The sequence below is a fragment of the Barbus barbus genome (assembly GCF_936440315.1).
Source record: "Barbus barbus genome assembly, chromosome: 26".
NCBI lineage: Eukaryota > Metazoa > Chordata > Actinopteri > Cypriniformes > Cyprinidae > Barbus > Barbus barbus.
In genome coordinates this window covers 10,607,034-10,626,339 of record NC_136754.1, presented here as the reverse complement: position 1 = coordinate 10,626,339, position 19,306 = coordinate 10,607,034, and the positions used below count along the sequence as shown (strand labels likewise).

At 33.2% G+C, this 19,306-nt stretch overlaps 1 gene segment (V, D, J or C); it reads right to left on the bottom strand.

Annotated features, from left to right (window-relative positions):
* Positions 1 to 16,390: 16,390 nt before the first annotated feature.
* Positions 16,391 to 19,090, bottom strand: LOC306845968 (T cell receptor alpha variable 17-like). The segment is given in 4 exons: positions 19,006 to 19,090; positions 18,562 to 18,893; positions 17,951 to 18,285; positions 16,391 to 17,841 (listed from the first exon to the last, which is right to left on the bottom strand).
* Positions 19,091 to 19,306: the final 216 nt, after the last annotated feature.

Sequence of the window (19,306 nt, the reverse complement as noted above, 5' to 3'; positions counted from 1 at the left end):
AACTCTGAGTTTTTTTTTATAAGCACAAAATCCAACCAGATGAAGATCTATAGGTATAACGTTAAGTAACCATTAAATTGGATTAAATGATAATCAAATGTATTACACTGAAATTTCAAGTGCATTATGAAAGACAATAGTTCCATCACAAATCATGTACTTGTGCGCCAATTTATAGTTTTAATTGTGAGATTAGTGCGTTCACACTGAAAAGTGCACTTCAAATACCCAGATGATGCACTTAAATAACTGAAAAAAATTAAGTGTGGAATGTTGGACACTCAGATGTCGTATTTTTAATTACATAGTGGAGAAGGGGCGGGGCTACCAGATTCCGATGTTGAATGACAAAACCTTGGGAAATTCATACACTACATGGTTGAGTACATAGTGCATAAGTACACAGTGTATACTTAAGTGTATAGTACATCATTTGGGATGCAACTAATGATTTCAAATTGAATTTAGAGATTAAACATTATGTTTATTGAAAATGATACTTTGTGTATTTAAATCAATAGATAATATGTTAAAATGTTAAAAAAATGCAATTTTCATGATCTGTTGGGGGATTAGAAGACCAGTCAGTCAACATACAGGCCTTTGCATAGTAACTGCTGGTTACAGCATCATACACCAGCTGCCCTTGACATGAACATAAGCTCCACTTAGAATACCAGAACATTAAAAACTAAAGCTGCCCCTTTTTTCATCTTTCTCAAGATGACCAACTTTGATTATTGTGGTTTTTACAAAACAAATAAACCTCTCAAACATGCAGACTACCATTACGTAGACTTTTATACAGGCCGTTCAAAATAAAATGGCTGCTGAAGAGGAAATAAGGCATAGTTTAGCTTGTAATACAACTGAGGAGGTACATGCAAGCAGAGCTGGGTAGTAACTGATTACATGTAATCTAGATTATGTAAAAATGAAGGACTTGTAATTAGATTAAATTGCATATTAAAATATTCATAATCAGACTACAGTTACTTTTTTATTGATTGCATATTTACATCACACAACAGCAATAAATTATTCATCATTTATTGATTCTCCCTACTTATTCTTTTCCATCTTTTATCTTTTCTAAAATAGCCTACCACTTACATACATTCAGAAAGTCTTCAGTTTTGTAGACATTCACTCAAAGAGCTAGTCACTAGTCAGGTGGCTATAATTATACAGAAAATTGAGAGGCCACAGCATTTGACCAATGGGCTTACAAAAACCATTTCAGTATTACAAAGTGCTTTCTCTACTATTGATAAACACTAATACATTTTTATTTGAATGATCACTTAGTGGTTATTTAATCATGCATTGCAATGTCTTTGGAAGGCTTTTGTCTTTCAAACACATTAAAATGCATAAATTCAAGTTGCAGGTAAACAAATCAAATATTAATTTTTTTAGTAAGTGTTAATTTAACTGTATATTTTTATGATGTAATTAATTATTAGCTTTTATAGAATATATTTTCTTTCCCTTTGTATTTTTATATCAGTATGGTACAAGATTATCCTATATAAATCAATGTGATAAACAAGTTAGATCAAAAGTAATTAAAAAGTAGTCTACAATTTCTGTCATGTAATTTGGAATTAGTAACAGACTACACTTTTGAAGTAATCTACCCAGCTCTGCATGCAAGGAATTACTTTACTTGTGTTGCCCTTTAACATGTCTTTCACTGGACTTGCTATAAAATCACAACCGTATTCAAAGTGAGCAGACAATTCACTACATGTATTTATAATCACAATTGAACATTTTATATGTTGAAACAAAGAGAAAACCTAAATTGTAATATGAATGTCTGAACAATAAATATTTGACATTATCTATTAGGTATAATACAGACAAAGCCACTGAATGTTTTCTCAAACATTTACTGTAACAAATACATCACAACATCTGACATCTTGTCCCCAGTCTTTGTCAGTATTTGGTTGTGACCAGTCACAAAGCATGTTGGGTAATCGGCACCAATACAAAGGCTGCAATACATTACAAATTGGAAAATGTATAGGTATATTAAAAAGAATGATCAGGTGGATGATCATAGTCATATGTATTACAATGAATGAGAATAGATTAAAATGAAAAGCATTATGAAAGGCAATGACTTGAAATGTAAGTATTTTTGAAACGCGTAGTAGGTGTACTGAAAATAGTGTTTGATTTGTTATTTCAATCTATGTATTATTTGGTATTGAGTTTAGTCTATATTGTAGCTTTATGTTAAGCAAATGCATTTGCAATGTGAAACCACTGTCCACAAGTGAAGCCAAACAACTGTTTTGAATGGGCCAGCTGGTACTAAAACATGACAACATGCTAAATATAGTTTAGCTTACTTTTAATTGCACCAATAAGATAAGTCTGGTTCCTGAACTAGTGTTGACATAGCTATTGCGTTTTGAGTGAACAAATGTGCACCACTGCTGCAAATGTAGCTGTCCACACCCTAAGCATAAGATCAACTTATCAGCAGAATGGTAACCACATAAAATGAATTACATAATCTCTTGTAAATCTCCAGTAAACATGTACCCTAATGAGGGTTTCCTCTACTCACATTTATCACACATCTAACACATTTGACTATTAACACTACTGCTCCTCATGCAGTATCATGCAAAACATATTGGAAACTGTCTAGGCAGTTGTCAACAAAAAATGATTCATGAAGTCCCAACAGAAAACGATTAACATTTACAACTATCTTCTAAATTTAGGTGGACTGAAACTGTGACAAAATGTTCAAGAATTGTGTTGCTTTGTCTCTTTTTAATGAGGAAAATTGAATAACGTACACAAATCTTTTTTTAAGTGCAGTTACCTGACACAAGAACTTATATGTATTAAACAAAACATTATTTGTTTACATGGACTTGTTCTTGTTGCACAAACCTAAAGTAATTATGTAGAAAATTTTACTCATTGACGTGAAGTTCATTGAACAAACATATTTTTGAGTTTAATCAGCAATAGTACACAAAATCATGAAAAATGCAACAATATTTAAATTCTATGCAATACATCACCTGAACAAAACACACAAGACTGGTTATTGAACTGCTTCTTTATTTACATTAAAACAAAGAAAAAAAAACATAAAAACAAAAAAACCTTGACCCTCTAACACTAGCACTCTCTATTCAGAATAGTGCAAGTGAATAGACTATTCTGTTTCTGCTTGTTTTCTTTTTATTTATTTATAGGCCTACTGTGTTAGACTAACCGGGACTTGTCACGGCACTTACATATTGCTGCTATTTTGTTGGTTTGATAGCTTCTATTTTCCTGATTTGTAAGTTGCTTTGGATGAAAGAATCTGCTAAATGAAAAATGTAAATATATATTAACTCACATCATAGAAAGTGTGCCATTTTCCCAATTCTTAACCTAAGCACATGCTCCATTTACCAGCACAATGGTAACACTGAAAATCTCACCCATAAAAAAATTATCTAACGCTCCTAATACAAAAACATTAAACCCTAATAAGTCTTAAAAGATCAATATTCAAGTTATTTTCGAGAGTACACTCTTTTTCCATTTTAATTTGAAATGTTTGTCTTTCTAATTTCAATATTAACTCTTCTTATCCACTCCCAGAACATGATAGGAACTAGAATTCCACTGCCTGTTTTCAATTAAAGCAACAGAAATTATTTATGTCAAAGATTCAATGTAACTCAAATGTATTAAGTACATTTCCATTTCCTTATCTGAATGAATAAGCAGTTCATTATTCAGATACTGTTATTCTGGACTAAAGCATGTAGTGATGCACAAAAAGACATCAGGTTCTTGGCTTCTAGCCAGTCTTTTTGCTACTACAGTGAATGCTGCTGCACAGCATAATGATAATGTTGCATGGCATTGTAACACATTTGCAACATGGTCACACCGTGCAAGATGCTAAGTAGCACATTAAACCAGACCAGCGCTATTAAAGATCACCCTTGTTACTCTCCTGGAGCTCCTTCATACATATTTAGCAAATATTAGGGGTGAACAGCCTCCATCTTAGTATTGGTGCAGCAGAGAGCCAAGCATCTCTCTGTCTCAAGCATGCTCCAATTTACACAAATGACTCTGCATCTTTGCAAACAAGATCGCTCTGGTTACTAGTTTCAAAAGCTCGCCAAACCACATGCTGAGAGGAAGCAAGCTGCCTGGAGTCAACAATGTTTTTGACTCAGAAAAAAGGTTCAAAACCAGTCACTGGTTTGGAACCTTATCAAAAGTACCTTCTTAATACCCCTTAAGGATTCATGGTACCTCAAAGGTACTTTTAAGAAAGATACTGCCCCAGAGACAGCTTACTTATTATCAGTAAGGCCTAACAATAGCTTACTTGTACTCTCTGAAACAGTGTCTTGGTCTAGATCTATGCTAACGTTCAGCCACTTTCTTATTTTGGTTAAACCCTAGTTCATGACACTCACAATGAAAACACAGATCTGACCTCTCAGACATACACGTGTCTAGGATCGGAAGAAGTGAAAACCACACACCCTGGCCACCTGACACCTTCATTGTGTCTTCCTCAAAGTCATAACTGATATACTTTAAACAAAGACACTTTTTCATATTTTCATCTAAGAACTTGTGCTGACTGTTTAGTCTTGTGTGATATGTACTATTTTAATTTATAAATATGTGTTGAGTGTTCAGGATTGAGATAGAGTGCTCAGTAAGGGAAAACATAAACAACCTCTTGCTGAATTACTCTGCCTGCACTTGGCCTAAACTGAACTCTACATATGGATCTTAAATTGCATCTCAGTAAACTTACATTTAAAACATGCCTGGAATTTTATTTGTATTTAAAGGACTTTTGGTTCACAGAATAATTTTTCCAAAAATAGTACTTTTCCATTTTTTTTAGCATTCACATGAGATAAACATTCATCATTTCAGCAGTCTAATAAAAGCTGTTTTATTTTACATTGAGTGGGCGTTCTTTAGGGAACTTTTATCTCAGTTACTGTCATGGATACTTTTTGAATTCAAGTGCTCAATTCAGACACTAATTTGGATTAATTTCTCTTTGGATTCACTTCAGTTCAGTCCATTCGTCTAATCGGTGCACCTGATCCACTCATGTAGTCAGTCTGGGATGAAGTTACAGATCGTGATTTGTCAAAATTAAAGTATTTTAAGAAACCTTCTGAGTGCTTTTGCTTGTGGAACAAATCAACTAGGTCAGTCTGCAGTGACAATAAAATCTGTGAAAATTTTATATAAGATGAATTTCTGTCAATAGTATCTCACAACATGCTTCAGACTAAATTATATCTCTAAATATTTTTTGTTAAACAAAAACAAAGATTTGCGTGTGTAAAAAAATTCCAAATGCAAATTTAAACAGTCTGTCTTATCTTCTTTTAAACTTTGACCATGGAAGTACATTTTGCTTTTAACATTTCTAACACTTACAATTAAATGGAGGGATAAACATTCTTTTGAATCATTAATATTATTAATTACTTATTTAGTTTTGCTTTAATAATAAAAAATATTAGACAGGTAGGAACATAAAAAGTATCTATAGGAGTTATGATGTGTTGTTGTGGAGAGACCATATAGACAGTGTAAAAAGGCAAGGCAGAGAATTTACTTTCTTTGCCGTCTTAGGTCCTTTGGAGCAAGAAATCAGATTCTTTTACTCATCTTGTTTACTCATTCTGTTTGATACCTGAGTTTGTCTGTTAGACTAAAAACAAAGCTGTTGAACCAAATAAAAATGTTCTCAAAGATTGTAAGGCAGCCTCCTGAAAAGGTACATGAATAATCTTATCATAAAGGCTGGCTAATAACATTGTTTCTGACTCAAATCATGCTGCATAGTGAATTTGTACTTTTACCATCTAATCAATGCTACAAGGTCCCAAGATTTAACCGAGTGGGACTAAATCTCTTTTGTGTATCAAGCTGTTCTAGAAACGCCATTAACAGGAATCATGTTTTTTCCCTGTGTGGGCTATTGTGAAATTTTGTATTTTGTTTTGATCTATGTGGTAATAATTGTGAACAAACATGCGTCACACAAGAAAAAGTAAAAAAAAAAAAAATGTTTATGCAATAGTAAATTGCTCCCACTTTATATTGTGGCCCTCATACCTGTGTACTTACATAGTAACTATATGTGTACGTAGTATGTAACCACAGTGTACACATTGGTACATAGTATCTACAGCTGTAACATTTCTGTAACTACACACATGTAACAACCCTCAGAATGGTATGTGTAAGTACAAATGTGTAACAGGACATTGGTAACAACACTGTTTTTTCACTTCACTAAGTACTCGTGTAACAGGAATTATATAACTACATTTTGTAACAATATGTATAAGAGTAATTGGAATAGTTTGATCCAGGGGGTGGAGATGGGTAGGTTTAGGGGTGGAAATGGGAACCAGGCGGTGGAAACAGGTAGGTTTAGGGATATGTACAGTTGGAGGAGTTGGATCTAGAGTTGGTGCACCACTGTAATACCAGTGTACTTACATTGTAACTCCTCAGGAACTGTCCACTTAATATAAAGTGTAACATTCTGGACACCACAATTTATATATAAAACCTAACTTACTGGCCGCTGCTGTGTAACATTATTGTATTTACTATTACTATGGTAAATCCATAGTAATTTTTTTACTTAATATAAAGTATAACACTTTCTTTACCAAAAAGTGCTGTTAGTCCTGTTACACATTTGTACTTTCATTACCAAAAAGTGTTGTTACCAATGTCCTGTTACACATTTGTACTTACACATACCATTCAGTGGGTTGTTACATATGTGTAGTTACACAAACATTAGAGCTGTAGATACTATGTATCAATATGTACTTACACATACTACGTACACATCTAGTTACTATGTAAGTACACAGGTATTAGGGCCACAGTATAAAGTATAAACCCATTAAATGAATTTCAGAAACGTTTTAAAAAATGTGTAAAAAATATCTCAAATCATTTTATTTTGTTTAATAAAAATGTATTTTTTTTTATTTTTGAATATTTGAAATGTTTTTCATAAAAGAGAAATCAAGTGACATGTTTGGAACCATATTTTCTAAATGACCCAGTTATGGCTCACAGTGAATAATAGCACTGATGTCGAAAGGTGGCTTTAGGTCGCTTCAAGAGTCCCTTCACATGGGACTAGTGGTGGTGTCTCCCCTGCTTGGCCACATGATGATGATTCTAGTTGTCTGCAGGAGACCTGTTGTGACAAATATGGACAGATTACATTGCCATACTAAACATATACAATTTTAGGACAAAAAAGGGGGTTTAAAAAATAAATTAAAATACATACATACATACATACATACATACATAAAGTAAATAAAACAAATAGCATTTCTTATATGTACACAAAGAATAACATGCATATATTTGTATTTATTTTAGCATTGAAGAGATGTTGCCCGTTTGGCTGACTGATATATTGTGTGAAGGTTTGTAATTTAATTTTCTCCATTAGACTATTTTTTATTATTTTCATTATTGAGCAGTAAATAATTAAATAAGATAGTGTATTACATTTTATGTCTCAATTTGCATGTTTCCATGACACAGGATTGGCAGCATGTGAGTGAGAGAAGTTGACTTGTATGTGATCTGATGACCGATGGGAGCAGATGGTTATTATGCTGAACACCCGGACTGATGCCTCATATACAAACCTGTCACTCACAGGTCACTCGCTCACATTTCTCACTCGCATGCATGTGCTTTCTCACACATCTATGGTACTTTTGAGTGTATGTGTGTATTTGTCTTAATGGGTAAATGTTTCATAATCAAAACAGAAACAAATGCCCAGTGACAATATCATAAAAATGTTTAAAAAATGTGTAAAAAATGTTTAGTGATACAAATTAAACAGAACATTAACTAGGTTATCCTGCCCTTTTGATCTTTTGACCTATTTTTGACAGGTTCATTTGAGTTAAGGCTGAGTAGGGAGTTTTGTCTGTTTTAAATTATAATATTTGTATGAATATTACATTCCGATTAAAAATGATATTTAATTTTGTAGGATTGTTTCATTTTGGACATACAACCTTGTCAATACAAAACTTTAAGCACAAAATGTAAGTTAGAATAGCATGCAACATGGGAAAATGATCTAAATGTATTATTTCTATGAATAATAATAATAACAATAATAATAATGAATATAAAAGGATACATGTAAAACAGACAAATCTATATTATTTATGTTTTCAGTATTCTAAGATCAATGTTCTGGTACAGTATATTGGTGTGTTGAGAACAGGTTTAAGATTCAGGTTCTGTTTGAATTCTGCTGTATTATGTGAAAGAATGAGAATTACAGTGCAATGCATAGCTTGAATAGTGTTAACATTTATACACACTGCATACAGAATGTTACATGCAAACATACAATATAAAGTTAGTGTTGATGCTTTTAAAAATATGAAAATGTTAAAGTCATCACAACATTTGGAGTGTTCTGAAATACACAAGTAAACCAACCATTATGCTAAACAAATTTTGGTTACACTTTATTTTAAGGTGTCCTTGTTACAGTGTAATTATACATTTAAGTACTGAGTAATATTATTTAACTGATTGTGCTTACTATAAGGTTAGGGTTACTTACATGTAATTATACATCATTTATTGTTATTATAATAGTAAGTACATGTAAGATGTGTAACAAGGACACCTTAAAATAAAGTGTTACTCATTTTTTTTTTTTTAAGCAACATCTGTAAATAACGGGCAAAAGACACACATGCCCAAATGTCTAAACTTGTCCACATCATCCGGGAAGTGTGCTGTGTTTTCCATGGTTTAAAACCAGAGCTGTGTGAAGCGGAAAACCGAGCTCTCGAGATAGACCAGCTGTCAGATCTAAGCCTGTAAACCCCACACAGACATAAAGCCCACATCCACAGCACCTGTTTTCCACGCAAACAAAATCACTCACACTTCCTGTTGATGTTTTTCTGTGTCATCTTCATTCAAGGATTGCAAAATATTAAAATTTTAATTGAAATATATTATCATCTTATCTTCTTGCAATGGAAGGTATGAGATGAGAATGCAGTTGATTTATAGAATATTGGTTGGTATAGCCTGTTTATTAATCTCATATTTTGTTTTGTTTATCAGCATTGTATAGCAGCCTGAAACATGTTCTGCCTTTTTATGATAATAAAAATGTTATTAATGTAGCATGCTATGTAATGTCAAATATTCATTTTTAATTAAAGTCCAGCTATTTTTCATAGGCAGTTTTCAGAAATAAAATATATTTTCAGTAATAAAATATAACAAATGAAGACAAGATTGTTATAATAAGGTAACACTTTATTTCGATAGTCCACTTTAGACATTCTACTAACAGTAAGTAACTTTGCAACTACATGTCAACTAGCAGTCAGTCAGTATTAGTAGACTGTCTACTTAATATCTGTTAACACTTTATTTGGATGGGTCCACAGCATACAACATACTGACTATGAGAAACTTTGCAAGTGTCAACTTATTCTACTAACCCTAAACCTACCCTACTGAGAGTTAGGAGACATGTAGTTGCAAATTAATGAGAATTAGTTGATATGTAGTTGACATGCAGTTACAAAGTTACTTAAAGTTAGTAGAATGTCTAAAATGGACTATCGAAATAAAGTGTAACCCATAAGGACAGACCAGAATTGTAATTCAAGTTTCATTATTCTGGTGTCATGAAAGAGAGTATGTCTGTTGTCATTCTGTTTTTTAAGGTCATTCTCATTAGTATGCAGAGAGGAGAGCACTATAGCCTTGTGACCTTAAATACAGTACATGAGGTCAGGACGACCTCATTACACCTTTTGCAAAAATAAAAAGCATTCATGGTGATGAAAGACATTTTAGGGGCAGGACAATGATAATTCGGAAGCGGTGGTTGTAAAGTACCACTTTTGATCAAGTGACACAACGTCACAACAATGTATCCTCTAAGTTTGGAGCAAATTGATATTCATTTAAATGCAAGCTTTAGTCAAGATAAATAATACTGCTGTAAGGCCCTTGACTGGCATTTTTTCAGATCTGGGGAAGGACCCTTGTGAAACACATTAGCCTACTACAAAAATAATAACATTTAGAAATTATTTCAAAGTTAATATGCAAATGAAAAGAAACCAGTTGTGAACAATTGTGAAACAAAGTTTACCTGTACACTGCAGTTTTTATGTGATGGGTTTCGATGTTTGCAATGTGTCATTTATCAGGAAATTGCCCGTAATTGAACGTTTTTGCACAAATAACAACAACAGCACTACTAACTAGCAGACTAGTATAGATATAAATCAGAACAGTCATAAAATCATATTTTTGTATTTATTTATCACAACAGAAACGATTTTTCAGTGTTAATATTAATTGATTTACATGGAGCTGTAGTGTTTGTTCATGGGAAATATAAATCATACAGAACTAGGTCAGTAGCTAAGTTATTCTGCTCTTTTGACCTTTTTTTAAAACTATTTATGACAGATCTATCTGAATTAAGACTGGGCAAATGGTTTTGTATGTTTCAAAAAACAATATTTATATTAATATCTAACTCTAATTGAAAATGATGTTTAATTCTGCAGTATCTTAAGTTGCATACAGAAATGTTTGTGTGTATATGTGTGTAGTCCTTTTTCATGGTGCTGTAGTAATGTGAGAACCCAGGCTAGAAATCATGTATAAATAAAAGTGCTAAACAGAATATTTATAGTTCTTTTTAAAAGACACCTTAAACGCCCTTAAGATACTTCTGGCATTATTTTGACAGAAGGTAAGTGGGACTATGAAGGATTTTTTTTTTTTTTAGCAATATTATATTATTGTATAGTGGTAGGCCTACTGCTTCCTTTTACATGCATTTACAATGTGGTTTAAAAGTTGAAAACAGCACAACATGAAACTATGAAAAGTATTATACGGTAGGTGGATTCCGGTAACCCGAATGATATAAGCGAAAAGGGCATTGTACAAAAAAAAAAGCAATTGGTGAACAACCACATGGAAAAATCTCACACTCTTTTTCCAAAACTTACAAAGACCCAAAATAAAAATTTGCATTCTGATTCCATCTACCCCTAACTGTTGTAAAACATCAGAAGACACTGACAGTTTTGAATATGCATTTCAAAAAGGTATAGTTTATTCTTAGATGTGTCTTCAGGCCTTTTTACCTGAATGCGTCTAGATTTTTATTGCACTATAAAATGCATGAAATGTATGATGAAATGCATAAATGTCTGTATAAAGGACTGCAGTGAACTGTTTAAAACTGCAGCAGTTGATATAATATTGCTTTCATTGTGCAGTTCACGTCATGATTATTTTACTACATGCACAAACATATTTTTTTTATGAAGATGGTGTTGTAATGCAAGAACCCAAGCTATAAATTATGTAGAAATAAAAGATTAAAAAACAGTTTCATCATAATTATAGTTAAGCTAACTAAAGCTAACCTCTGGCATCATTTTGAAAGTAGGTAAGTAGGATGATTTGAATCAATGAGGTTAGTGTATTATTTTCCACAGGAAGTGGGCGCTGTGCAGAAATAAGACATAATGCCTAACTTCCTGCCTACGTCACATACGTCTGTGGTTGTTTTTTCTCTTCTGTGAGGCAAGCAAGACAGGATGTGTGTGTTTGCGCATGTGTGTGTGGGTGGGTGACAGAAATGAGGACAGGAAGACTGATGCATGCACATTTTGCACAGTTTGCAGCTTGCAGAGAAGGAGAAATGTAGCACATGCATGACTTCGGTCTATAATATGAACCTTATAATCTGTCATCATGTAGGCCTAGTTCACCTACAATAATTTAGTTAAAATACACACTTCCTCTTTCATTAGGGTTTTTATACTGTTGTATCTACTGAATATATTCTTTGAACTTTCCGTAAACATGATTAATTCTGAAACAGAGGGTGTGATTAGTCATAAAAGTACATCAAATGTACTTCACATATAAAAGACACTGCATAACAGAAAGAGTGATTTATCGTTTCTGTGAATGATTTTTTCCGATGCTTAACTTTTATGCTTTCCTTGAAAGTATGATTCATGATAAACATTTTGCTCATTTTAGTAAAATAAGTACCAGTATAAGACGCACACATGTAGAAGTGTGAATAAAAAACTAATTGTGTTACAGTTTTAAATTCATTATTTATTTATTCCCATTTTGCATTGCATTTCACATTGTATTTTGTACAAAAATAATAGTCTTTATTTTAAAGATATCCTCTTGTTTGTATTTATTTGAATCATTAGTATGTAATATATGCATCAGCATTTCATGATATGCCGTATGTGCATGCGCATTCATGTGCAAAACACATTCATAAAGCCTTGTACAGATCCCCAGACCTCTAAACTGTCATCAGGCTTCAGTGGTTTGGACTAATTCCTCAGCAAATCTGCAGGCCTCCTGATGTGAAGACAGTGCCGGAAGTCTCCAACAGAGGGCCTACAGCAAGAGAATCCTCCTAATCAAAACTAAGTACCTACTGCCACCTATTGTCCTTATTGCAATCTGCAGTTCTGTGCTTAAAACTACATGTAGTGCTTGAAAATGAACACTAGAAAACGCCATTGTACCATAAATCAGTCATGAGTGTTAACGTCGCTTTGGATTTGCTTGGATTATAACACAATTTATTGATTGTAATATGCAATGGCTTGCTGCTTTTTATGATTAGCAGTGTTTAGATCACCCTCTACATATTACCAAATTCATTCTCAAAATAAAAAAAACATTCTGTTGGTTTTTATATAGCTTTAATAGTGCCTATAACACCACTTTCATGCAGTGTTTTTTTGTATTTTTATTTATATCCTATTTATATGTAGGTTATGCATGTATGTAACCTATGTATGTATACAAACAAACATGTATAGGCCTATATTACAGTATCTCTTAGAATATATAATACACACACACATACACATAAAAAAAGTACACACGCACTCATTTTAATAATTTGAAAATTTGAATAATTTTTCATATATTTTTTTAGAATAACAGTTTTTAATTTCAGACTTTCACATTTTAATTGACATAAATTACATATTTATACCTGTTATTTTTGTATTTTTATTTATCGCGTACATAATGTATGTATGTCTGTATACACTAAATATTTATTTAACTGTTTATTTTATTTATGAATTAATTTTTTTATTTTAAATATCATTATGTTGTTATATTAGCCTATTATTCACTACCTTTTTTTGGTTGTTGTTGTTGTTGTTTTGGTTCAGAATTGCTGTTTATTTGTTCAGATTAAGTACATATACTTGTCATCACTCATTCTATCATTCTTCAATCATTCTATATCTGTGTAATTGTATGTTGTGACCTGTTTAGTTGGAGAAAATCAACATAAAGTGAGGAAAAAAGTATGTATGTCTGTATACAAACATATATATTACAGTATCTTAGACTATATATATATATATATATATACAGTGCACATACACATGAACCCATTTACATGTATTATTTTTCAGATTTTTTTTAGAATAGCAATTTTTCATTTGTGAGTAAAATAAGGTCTGTTAACATCACAAAAATGACTTTCACGCTTTATTCTACAACATAAATTACACACACTTATACCTAAAACATTAATTTTACAACAGTTTTAAAAAATTAAGTTGCTAAGAAGTTAATAAATGCACTTCAAATACCACCAGAATATGAGTTTGTGTGCTTGACGAATCAGATGTGTCTTTTCTTGCTAGCAACTTCATATAAAACCAAAATCACAGCAGCTCTACAACGGACTTGCAGCCTTGCAGGAAACATAGTCGGTAAGAGGGTTCAAATGCAGTGATAGATCTATACGTGAGGCTTACATATATAAGTGTAAAGTACATCTATGAGTGAATTTGATGCAGGCATCTGGGCAAAAAAACAGTGGAGGGAGACAGGAGGAACTGCAACAAAATTCAGGGGGGGGGGGGGGGGGGGGGGGGATAATTTGTTAATTAAGCTAAATATTGTAAATAAAAAATGTGAAAGCCTTGACAGAAAGATCTGTTAATTAACTGTGCAGACAGATTTAGTAGATTGAGAGCAGACCGAGGACTGAGGGTCTAGTATGACATGATCCTGAATGTATGCATTTATCTCACAAAAGGAACACTAATTAATTCATATATGTGACCCTGGACCACAAAACCAGTCATAAGTGTCAATTTTTCGAAATTGAGATTTATACATAATCTGAAAGCTGAATAAATAAGCTTTCCATTGATATATGGTTTGTTAGGATTGGCCGAGATATAAATATGAAAAAATCTGGAATCTGAGGGTGCAAAAAATCTAAATATTGAGAAAATCACCTTTAAAGTTGTCCAAATTAAGTTCTTAGCAATGCATATTACTAATCAAAAATTAAGTTTTGATATATTTATGGAAAGAAATTTACAAAATATCTTCATGGAACTTGATCTTTACTTAATATACTAATGATTTTTGGCATAAAAGAAAAATAGATAATTTTGACCCATACAGTGTATTTTTGGCTATTGCTACAAATATACCCCAGCGACTTAAGACTGGTTTTGTGCTCCAGGGTCACATATTTAAAAACCAAACCCGAGTTCTTTCACTTTGCTTTAAGAAATGTAGAGAAACACTCTGGGATTTTGTAAAATCACTTATTGTGCACCTATTAAGAATATTGAAATGATCATCATCCAACTGTTGTACATGTGTGATATTATCAAAATGCATGGTATTTTGCAATGTGATAGTAGCCATGTAATATTCAATTACAAGTTAAATGAAATTTGTTCTTTTGTTGTGGCCAGGTGAAGTAACCAGAACATTATTTGACCCTTACAGAAAATAGTCAAACAACTTTTCCGAACACATTTAACTTTTGTTTCACAGAAAAAAACTTGCACAATCATTAAGGGGGGCATTTTCCCCCACTCTACCATACATTTTGTTTGTTTGTTCTTATAAATGGGTGATAAACCCTGTTTTAAAGTCATACAAAGTCACTGTGAGCGTTTCAAACTACATGCATGAGATAAATGCATTAAGGTCCACAGTAATGAATTTTGCACGTCTGCAAATATTTCAACTATGCTATGTCATTAAAAACTTTGGGGTCAGTTTGATTTTTATGTTTTCCTTTTTATTTATTAATTTTAAAGAAAGTAATACTTTTATTCAGCAAGGATTGATTAAATTGATCATAAGCAAAGAACATTTATTATGTTAATAAAAGATTTCTATTTCAAATAAATCTTTTGAACTTTCTATTTACCAAATAATCCTGAAAAATAAAATGTATCATGGTTTCCACAAAAATATTAATGAGCAGCAAATCATCATATTAAAATGATTTCTGAATTTCTTCATGTTTTTAAGTTTCACCAAGGCCGCATTTATTTAATCAAAAATACATTAAAATGTGTGAAATATTATTACAATATTTCCTCATTTCTGTTAAAAGAACAGAATATAAAATTAGTTTATTGGCAATTTGAGAAATAAGCTTGCACCAAAGCATTCTGAACGCAAGGTGGTGCTGTTGGATTTAATTTTAAGACTAAATATTCAGCTTCAACAGAGATGGAGATATGATATGAGCTCGGTGTCGTCTAAAGCTTTTGGATCCTGTCAGCCGGAGCTGATGATGTCAGTCTTGCTGTCGGCGCCTGGAAGATGCTGTACGCTCTCCACAGCTGTAGGTTCATTTATTAAGTGCGTGTAATCGCGTCAACTTAAATTGAATGAGTTGTTAGTGAACTGGAAATGGGCCAGAGGTGTTTGGGATTTTACCTGAATATACCCACTGAAGAAAACGGCGTTTAGCTTGGAGAAAAGGTAAGTGTAAACTGACATTCCCCCGGTTTAAACCTAATCCCAGACTAAAATCTAAATCTGAGTTGTTTCAACTGTAAGAAACTTGCTCTGATTGATCTTAAAATATATCAATGCCCTTATTTTGTCTCGAAAAGCACACCAGTAATGTCTAATATCCTAATTGAACCATGGCCTAATCCTGGTTTAGTATAAGCCCTGCCTGTGAAACCAGGCCTAGATTTCTGAAATGTAAACTGGGGACAATTCCTAGTTCAGTAGTCAATATATCATTGATATTTCACTTGTTATTATCTATTAATCAAATGTTGTATTTATTATTCATATTATTATTGTGGATGCCATATAGAAGCAAAAAGAACAAAACAGCATTATCACAAAAAAATATGGTTTTACAAAAACACATTGTAAAAATAAAATGAACTATGATATGAATAAAACTATTTAACAAGTATTTCTAATGTTTTCTAATTCTAGTTAATGTTTTAATTGTGAATGTGTATTTTCACTACTGTATACAGTACTCTCATTACTTTTTCAAATGTTATTTTATGTTTGTGCTTTAGAAAGTGTATCTTTACTATCCTGAATGCAGGCTTATGATTTTGCATTTTAGGCTCACTTTAAAAACAAATTATATATGCTTTCTGCAAGTGTATAATTGTTGAAAGTATAGTTGTTTATTTGATTGCATTTTTTGTTTGTATTTTCTTAATATTTCACCCCCGTGGTATTGTTGTGTGTTTGGGAATTAACTTTCCAGGAAGTATTCGGGAACTGTATACATACAAAATCCTGCAGCCTGTTCAGGTCCTTTTATATAGTACATACAAACAGCATTACTTTAATTTATGTGACTACTCTGAAACCAATAATGTTGTCTCTTTTGGTAATTGATTGTAATATTCTGCTCTCATTCAGGTTAAATTCCTCCTGGCTAAAGTCATCCATATAGCTTTAAGCACCTTCTACTAGTGAAATTATTCTCTACACGTTTGCCCTGCTAACCAGCGGGCTCTGCTGGTAATGTTTTTGCAGTGTGTTTGTGCGGTGTTTTGTTTGTGGTGTAAAATGGGGAGATTCCCAGAGACAGGACACCAAAAACTGGGACTGTCCCTGAAAACCAAGATGTTTGTTCACCATATGTTAGTGAGCCCATCAGCCAGAGGATGCTCATCCTGTGGTCTGTGTGGGTTCTGCATAGTGCTAAATGCACACTTTGTGGTTAGTAAAAACCTCAGTGTTCTTTTCAGAAAGACTATGGGTGTAAGCTTTTCTCTCTCGCCAAAATGATGGATATTTTTGGTGCACTCGTTGTTGGTGCTGTCAGATGTAGGCTACTGGTTGCAGGACTTTCCAGAGTGTGATTATTTGAAGATGTGGTTGAGTTGTTGTTCTCATTCATCCATGAAATGCTTCTTCCATGCTGGAGATCCCGTCTGGACACCAAAGTAGTGCAGCTTGGAAATCACACACTTACAGACACTGCAAAGACTGAAGACAGCATCACAAAATAAATAGAACAGTTCACATTTCACGTAGAAATACGTTTACATTTCAAATGCACAGTCACTCTGGATTGTTACATACAGTAAGGGTTTTTGTACAGTGTACATGTGTTTCCTGTTACTGTGGGCCTCAAGGCACAGTAATATATAGCGGAGTCCGTAACTGACGCAGAGGAGATTTCCAGGTAAACACGATTCTGTACTTTATCACATTTGATTGACAGACGTGGGTAAGGTGGATTGGCATCTGTCACATATCCAGAAGCTTCATCAATCATTATTAGAAACTCTGGTCTTGATCCAGGTTTTTGTTGGTACCAGTACAAACTGTCTATTGAGCCTTCATATAAGCATGACAGTGTAATGTTTGTATCCTCCATTGACGCTGTGGTGTTTATGTCTGGTCTGATTCCATACCCAGTAGTTTCGCCTGTAAAGATATACATTTAGCACATAATACTTAGTAATACTTGGTAAAAAAACAGGAAGTAGTTTTCTTTTTACCCTAAAACAACAACCAAATAAAGTTAATTTCTTACCAAAGTGATTGAAAAGTATGAACAGACAGACCAACATCATCGCTTTTGTGAAGATTTCTCAAGATCACTGAAAGTACTCTTCTGTCTTCGGAGGTATTGTGCCCGTTCTTTTGTTTGCAGTGACTTTCTCCTCAGCTAGCTCCACCCACTTGTTCAACTTTGCACATACTTCAGAGGTTCTCCATGTTCTTCCTTTATGCAAAGTTTGGTACAAAGCTTCTGCATTTAATATTCTGGATACGGTGTATCAAGTATGTCATTTGTTATGCTGGGAATACAGCATAGTCACTTCTTGGTGAAGTTTGCATCTGCTGAGAATACAGCATTTTCTGTATCTAGAAGAAACATGATGTGTCTTGTGTTTAAACAGGGTTTGTACCTCACGGAAACTGTGTAATCTTTCTGTTATGGTTTATAACTATGTACAACACCTTCAGAGCTGGTAAGCTGGCTTTATTATAAGAATGAATTTTTATTAAAATAATCTAGTTTAAGTACTTTGAGTGGTTTAAGTTTTATTACTGTATATTGTTCACAAATTCTTTCTAATGGTTACATAATTAGTTTTTAAAATAAGGATCTTGTTTTTCATCTTGAATTTCATTTCTCACCCTGTTTTTGTACAGTGTAGTTGTGTTTCCTGTCACTGTGGGCTCCAGGGCACAGTAGTACACGGCAGAGTCTTTCACTTCTGTAGCAGAGATAGTCAAATTCATACTTTTGGCTTTTTTATCAGCCGCAGCAGTCAGACGGAGAGCGAGCTCTGATTTAGGGCTGGTTTCATAGAATATAATGAGGTGCTCAGGTTTGGATCCGGGATACTGACGATACCACTGTAAATTGTTGACAGCTTCAGTGTAGCTGCAGATCAGTGTAACATCTTTTCCTTCCAAAACCTGCTTCTGTGTGACGACAGGTTTTATGACATCTTCACCAGCATTCTCTGTTTAAAACAAACAATGTTTTAATTAATAATTTCTAATGGACTAATTCAGATTGTCACCAGTATAAAAAAGAGAAAAACAGTGTTTCCACAGTAATTATGAATCACTCACCTTTTAGGAGAGAAAATATAATGAATGTGAGGAGCAACATCTGCACTAATGACAGACAATGACTTTGAGAGTTAAGACCTAAACTGAGATGGAACCCTTTGAGCTCTTCTGCTGAAGATGACAAAACAATGAGCTCCTCCCACACAGTGCCTACTCTCTCATCTCACCCTACAAGAGCGGTCAGTATATGAATAAACTAATCTACAAGCTAAAATGGCATTTTGTCACTCTGGTTTATGATATACAAAAACCGCAGTGGCACTGTAACAGATGTCAAATGATTCAAGCATTAAGTTGCTTT